General features: G+C 41.9%; 1 protein-coding gene across 2 annotated transcripts in view; it reads left to right on the forward strand.

Moving 5' to 3' along the window:
- LOC111657673 (plexin-B2-like) overlaps positions 1-7548 on the forward strand; it is a 173682-nt gene that overhangs the window by 68285 nt on the left and 97849 nt on the right. For both annotated transcript variants that reach the window (XM_023409950.2, XM_087175041.1), the window contains one exon: positions 129-181. The gene's annotated coding sequence lies outside the window, so the exon portion shown is untranslated. The remainder of the gene's footprint in view (positions 1-128; positions 182-7548) is intronic.

A 7548-nucleotide genomic window follows, 5' to 3' on the forward strand; every position in this document is an offset into this window, starting at 1 on the left:
GTGGGATGGGGGGGCTCATCGATTCCTTCAGGTTTCAGCAAATTCAAGCTGCATGTTGAGATATCCGATGACCAGAGGTTCCAGTTACAAATCCCAGATTCATTGAACTTTTTTTGTGTTTCCTTTAGGAGAGTGAGGCGGTTCATGTCATCAGAGATCAACAGGCCTGCACACTGAACAGGTAAGGAACTTCCTCTGACTTTTATTTTGAAATCCTGTCATAAAAAAACAACTTTTTGTCTACAAAAATTGTTTTCTTTCTCTTTTTCTGTTTTTCTCTTTTCTCTTTCTTCTTCTCTTCTGTCTTTCTGTATTTCCATCCCTTGTTTTTCTCCACTAATTATTCAGCCTTTCTTCCTCCTCAGCTGTCATTAGAAACACTCGTAGGTTCCCATGATGCCATTGGCTGTTTATTTTGGTGGCTTCAGCTGCCTGTGTGTGTTTGTGTGTATTTCTATGTGTGTGTGTGTGTGTGTGTGTGTGTGTTGTGGGGCAGTGGGTGGGTGAAGGGGTTAATTAGGGGCTTCAGGCCGTTTTTTTTATTTTTTCTTAAGAAATGAATTCCTCCCATACAAACACTCTCCTCATATATCAGCTAATTACTGACACTACACACACACACACACACACACACACACACCTCTCTGTACTATATTGCTTTTCTGCTTCTCCCACAACTCTATGATGCTGTTGTAGTAATAACTTTAACACACAAACATCACAACATCGTATTCTTGTAAAAGTGCAGAACCAAAAATACGATTTTCAGGCAAAAGGGACAAAGACCTTCATCAACCGTGACCTAAACTCAAGTCTAACTTTAACCCTAAAACCAAGTCTTAACTCTCAAAGAAGTATGGATCGGACAAAATGTCCTCACTTTCCAAAAACATCCTAATTTCACTGTCGCTAACGTCAGATAGAGATGGTTACCGCTTGACCACGTGGCCGCTGGGACTTTAATCATGTAGGACAAGGAGATCGGAGGTTAAGCCTCAAGTTATGTCTCAAGTGGATAAGGGATTTAGAATAAGACCTTTTACACAAAAACACCCCGCAGGTTCCTCAGGCAGGATCCATCAAAACCTCAACGGCACGTCTCGACCTGAACGTGTGTTGTGTCAACATTTTCTCGCCCGCCGTGACTCTGGGCGGCGTCCAGCAACGTTCTGGGTCTCTTCTGTGGAATTTGACCCCACGACCCGACAACAGGGTGATGGTGTGGCTGCATCATACTTCATAAGTCTGAGAGCTTCTTCCTTACTCACAGTTCGCTCCGCTGTACAGGTGCTCGAAAGGTATAACGGGTACAAGATATAATAACGGTTGTTTGTTTGTTCATGGCTGCACCATTCAATCAAATGGAAATATTCTGGATGCTTTGCACTTCATTTTCTACACGTTTCCCCAATATTTGAGCCTGACATGTTTCATAATCGTTGGAAACTTCTGGATGTCCACCAGAATTTAAAGTGAAGACCTCCGCGGTTTGAATAACGCTTGGCTCGTGCAGTCGGGTTTTAATAGCGTTGCCTTTTTGACCCAGGAGGAAGTCGCGTTGAATTTCTCCCAGCTTCACTGCAGAGAGGCAACAGTCATTTTCGCACATAAGTTGTTGTAGTTAATCCTGGAGAGAGACGCTTCTCTCCCCCGTTTTATAAGCCAGGCGGCCGTCGCCTGGAAGAAGTCACCTCGCATGCTTTTGCATCTTTACATTATTATGTTCTCTTAATGTGGAGAGACATTAAACATCTTTGGCTTGTGTCCTGTTTTAGTTTTTTTTTTTTTGTTTTTGTCTTGTGCACATTTTCAGGGCTTGTGAAGACGTCGACCACACACACAGGAAGATGGAGTATGTGCACACAGATTACCTACCACAGTAATGGCAGTAATACCTCGTCTCTGTTACCGCCTGCAGACTGGCTGCAGGCTTGTTTTGGCCATTTAAGGCTTTTTCTTTCTCAGTTCACAACCTCAGATGAGTAAACATTGTATATTGTTTCAGAGAGGTTTTTTTTCCATTCTTCACAGACTCCATTTTTATTTTATTTTTTTCAGGTGGAGAAACACTGAATATTTCACAAACTGTTTTTATGAAAAATGATGATAATTTATCGTCGGTTTCAGTCGGAGTGTGTTGCTGTGATTCGAATGGTCATCTGATCTGAATGACTGGTTTCTATGATTCGTTTCTGTCTGCCAGCGCACATTAAAGTGTGTCACTACAGTGTGTGTGCGTCTCCGTCTGTCTTCCGTCCATCACTGTTTCCCTCTTGCCTCCATGTTCTCAATCTCTCACTCCTCTCTCATGTTTTTTTCTCTCCAAATCCGTCTTGTTCCCATAAACTGCTTCATTTTCTCTGCCTTCCATGGGAGCGTGTAGCTTGTCACTCCTTCAAATCTTATGAAAGCAAATACAAGGGTGTGTGTGTGTGTGTGTGTGTGTGTGTGTGGGTTTTATGATATCTCTTTCTCAGGGTCGAATCGTTCATCCCTCTCTGATATTTGAGGTGTACTACATACAGCCGATAAGTCCTGTTCAGTTAGGTTTTATTGTTTCTCCCTCACTGGCTTTTATTTTGATTGTCAGGATCTATTTCACAGATTTCCTCCTGAAAAACAGAGCACACCTTCATCATATGAACTCAGATACAACATTCCTCTTATAACCTCAACTGTGGCGATAGGTCACGACTAGAAATCTGAAATCTAAATATAAAACTAAACCCCAAAAACATAGATATAAACTAACAGGACTGCAGACTTTGACTTTGAATCATTTGACGGCTGATAAACTTGATGTTACATCTGGACTCGATCAACTCGTCTGCGCTTGACTTGAGCTGGACTTGAGTGACCTGGACTTGGACTCACTTCAGCTTTTAAAACTCAGAATCATTTCCACGGATAAACAGACATACACTTTTGAGCAACAGTAAAAACTCACAGTGAATCTTTTCTCATCAACCCCCCGCCGGGGCTCGTTCCCTGGGGCCGGCTGCTACAGAAGAAGCCCAGCAGATGGTTCCAGCAGGGGGGTGTGACGCTAGAAGAGACCTCCTCTCTTGTTGAGGCCACCGGGGGCCTCCGGGTGGATCACAGGGGCCCCCCGTGCAGCAGCTACCAAAGCAATGCATACATAAGCAAATGAAATGTACCTCCTGTGGGAAAGCAGTGATATGTTACAGCGAAGAAAAGCAGAATATAATTATTATGTAAAGGCACGTTAACAGGTTCGACACGTCAGGTTGAATATGTGAATGCAAAGTGAAATGATTTACAGCATTAGTTGTGTGTGCAATAACATCAGTGACATTTGTGAAGACGAAGAAAAGAGCGATCTGACGCAGACACCACTGAAAACAAAATCTATGCATTATGTCACTTTAAAGGAATTTGTCGGAACGAGACACGTAAACTTATTATATAAGACACAATGCAGAAGTATGCAGTGAAAGCTCAAGACAACCTTTTTGACTCATTTTTGTTGCCATTGTTTTTTAAAATAGCTTTTCAGTTGTCAGATGTGAGCCGTCTCTTCCAGGGGTGAGTTTGAGTGCTTCATTAATGTCTAAATACTTGATGATTTTCAAATAATTGAGGTGGTTTTCTTCGCTGTCAGGAGCAAAAATCTCAGGATGATAGTTGACATGTGTTTTGTTCTTGACCTGAATGTAGATGGGTTTTCAGAGGAATATTTGTGGGGATAGAAATGTTCATCTGTGAGCAGTTTCAATGCTAAAATATTGGTATCGGCTTTTCTAAAGCTCAGGTTATTGTACAGTTTATGATGTGATATATAATGATACATGTGATGATGACATCTGTTAAAGAAAAATATAAAATTTTCCTTGTTGAAGGCTCTTAATTTGAAGGTGCAGCAGGAAATGCTGGGCTAGCATTAGCAGTAGCTTTAGCGTTAAAAGAGTGAACAGTGAACAGATGTGAAATATGTTGATGGTTTTGATGAGCGGTCAGCACTAACCTCAGCGGCTCATACATGGAGTTTCCTGTGAATGCCTAACAATGAAAGCCCCGCGTTGTTTTCCCTGTTGAATGCTCTTAATTTGAAGCAGCGGCAGGAAATGTTTGGCTAGCATTAGCATTAGCATTAGCAGTAGCATTGGCAGTAGCGTTAGCGTTTCAAGAGGGAACAGTAAACAGTGAGGCTGATATCAGTAAGATAAACTAAGATAAAATGTGAATTCCTTGTGTGTGCGTGTGAAGGCTGTTTGGACCCTGCCACTAACAATGAGTTCAACCATAGAAGAAGAAAATTACATTATATATATATTAAAAAAAATATGCTCAGATTTAAAAATCTAAAAAACAAAAAAATGCAGAGAATCATTAGCATCAAAACCAGAGTTTGATTTCATTAAAAGCTTGATACTTATCAGCTGACCTATAAAGCAATAAATTAATACCAGCCAATAATATATCAATACATTGATACTGAATGATGCAAAAGTTCTGTTAGTGCAATATGGCCATAAACATCCTGCTCGTTGGTTTGCAGCCGCCTGTCAGACAGAGGGATGTTGTTTTCCCCCGGTCTTCCTTTGTTTTTTACTTTCTGGTGCGATCAATGAATAAATGTGAGGAAAACCAAGAGTTTTTTGTTTTCATGTATTTGGTCCCAAAAGAATTTAACAACTTGTTTAAATAAAAATGGCCGCATAGACATTGTTGTTAGAATATTGAACGTCGGTACAAAACATGAGTTCTCAGCAGATTCAGTCCAGAAAATATCAATACTGACCTTCTCAAAGCCACATCAGTCAAACTGTGGTGAATGATTAATATCACCACAGGTTCAGTAAACACAGGGGTTTTTATATGTGTGGAAATAAACTGTAAGACGTATGGACGTCTGAGAGAGCTTTCATCAGGTCGTCTCTCCTTCACTTTTCTATTAATCTTCTTCAACACTTCAACACTTACCTCAGCCCGTCTGCTACTACGGCTCTGTGTGTGTGTGTCTGTGTGTGTCTGTGTGTGTCTGTGTGTGTCTGTGTGTGTGTCTGTGTGTGTGTGTGTGTGTGTGCGTGCGCGTGCTTGGGTGTGGGTGTGTGTGGAGCTGGTTGGCTGGCCATTGTGTTTGGGTTTAGTCCCAGAATTGTATCACTGCGTGAAATTTGAGGTGTGTGGTTCTGACTGGACTCCATTTTTGTCTTTAAATGTGCACTAGCAGACACACACACACACACACACACACACACACACACACACACCACAGATGGCAAACATCCCCTCAGATCTGCCAAAACTCAGTGTGTGTCCATCTTTTTCATTATATCTCCTTAATCAGCCCATTAATTTAGAGTCGCAATGATATAGGAAGGAGGAACGGGAGGGAAGGAAGATGAAAGGGAGGGAGGGAATGAAAGAATAAAAGGAAGGAGGGAGGTTTGAAAGGAAGAAAGGAGGGAGAGAGAAAGGAAGGATCGAGGGAGGAAAGAAAGGAGGAAGAATGTGAGGGAAGGAAGAAAGGAAGGAAGGAAAGAAGGAAGGAAGGAAGGAAGGAGTGTTGGACACCAGAATAGTGATGAATGGATTGTGGAGGAAAATCTGAAAACGATGGAAAAACCTGGAAAAAATTTAAAATGGATGGAAGAAAGCCAGGATGGATGAAAGCTGGGAAACAAAAGGAAGGAAAAAAACATAAGAAAAGAACAAGAAAGAAAAGAAGGAAAGAAACGAAGTGAAAGAATAAAAACTGGAGTTAGTGAGCGGGAAGGGGAAAGAGACTTAGAAGGCAAAGTTGATGACTCGGAGCAGACTTTTATCAGCTGCCAACTGGTTCTGTGGTGTGTTTGTGTGTGTGCGGTGAGATTGAATAGTTTCAGGATCATTGCCTGTACTTGAGTGTGCTCAGTGTGTGTGTGTGTGTGTGTGTGTGTGTGTGTGTGTGTGTTGTTGTGTGTTTGGAGGGCGTGGGTGAATGGATGCTCGTGTGTGGTTTTCAGTATTTTCTTTTCTGTGTTCGCCAGCAGAGTGTGGCCTCTGTCTCCTCACCATGGTGGAAAGCTTTATGCTCTTTTCTTTAAGCCGCTCCAAGTTGCGCCGCGTTGGCTCGAAGAAGAAGAAGAAGAAGAAAGGTTGTCCTGCTGTTTGACTCAGTTTTCGCAAGTGAACTTCCATAGAGGCATTTCATTTCTTGAGTTTGCTTCTGTAGGAATTGTATGTTTAGCCACGTCAGCTGCTGCTTGATCTTTTACGTTCCCTGTTTTTCTTTTTCTCTTTGTAACTGGATCGTCCGGTTCAAGCTTTGTCCGTCTACTAAGTATCACTTGATGTTTCCTTCACCTGATTTGTGTTGTCTACAGTGTAAAGGAGGCCTTAACGTACAGTCATGTGCATTTTCTTGTTAGCCTACAACAGAGAGAGACGGAGAGAAATCACTATCCTCCATGTTTGTAGTCTCTTACAGTCTTTACTTGAGTTTGCTGAAAAATATGAATAAAACATTACAGTTTTTTTCCTTTTATACTGAAAAAGACACAACGAGCTGTTTGCATGAAAAGAAAAAGAATATTCCACCAATATTTTGCAGGCAGCTGTGCAGAGACTGCGTAGTCTTTCTTTAATGATGATTTTCTTTGGAGCATCTTTGCGTGTTTGTTATGATTGCGACATTGGATGGAGACACAGGAAGTGTAGGGGATAGAGAGAGGATGACGTGCAGCCAAGGGCCAGGGTCGGGTTTGAACCCAGGCCGCTGCAAACGAGGACTGGGCTGCTGGTTTCTGATTGTTTTGAGCTCCAAAAGAAGCACCTTAAGTAACGCTTGATATTGACACTTTCAATATAAGATGCTGGACAAGCTGCTTGAGACAACTGCTGAATAAACATTCCTTCCAGCAGCTTGTTAGTCAGGAGTAAACAAACCTCGTTTCACGAGTCTGATGGGAAGAATCTTCAAACCGGGGCGCCGTGCTTTTACTCTGGAAATAAAAACTAGCGTGAGATCTGTTAACTGAGGCAGCAGCAAAAATCCTCCCATCACAGCAAGTTTCTTCATGTCTCTCACGCATCTCACTCCGAAGGAAGTTGAAACATAATAGTCGTTGGTTCCTGTGTGCCGGAGGAGGTTTCTGCCTCTGTAAGCTTTCATGCAGTGAGCTCTGGATACTAGCGGAGATGTGTTTACTGTCAATCATATACTTCCATAATAATAATCAGAAACCAAAGCAACAGCAACAAAGTCAAGTTGTAGCCATTTATCTTCTCACCTTTAATTCAGCTTTATTCGTCTCTTCTTCTTCTGTTAATCTCTGGTCTGTGGTCGGCCTGTGTGCCCCGAGGTGTCGATTATTTTATTTTTTATTTTGGCATATCATTGAATATATTTACTGCCGACTTGTGCACTCGCGCTCCAACGGCATCACTTTGTTGTTGCCCGGCAAGAGTCGACTGTTTCGCTTCCTTTGATTCCTCTCAGATCACAGAAGGAGCTGAATCAGGAATACCTGCAGCTCGTTTTTTTTTATATTATACATGAACTTTGAAATGCTGCAGACCAGGGAGAGAAGAAGAAGTGAAGAG

This window comes from Seriola lalandi, unplaced genomic scaffold (assembly GCF_002814215.2).
Source record: "Seriola lalandi dorsalis isolate HSWRI2012SDOR001 ecotype SW California unplaced genomic scaffold, Sedor1 jcf7180002054409, whole genome shotgun sequence".
Lineage (NCBI taxonomy): Eukaryota > Metazoa > Chordata > Actinopteri > Carangiformes > Carangidae > Seriola > Seriola lalandi.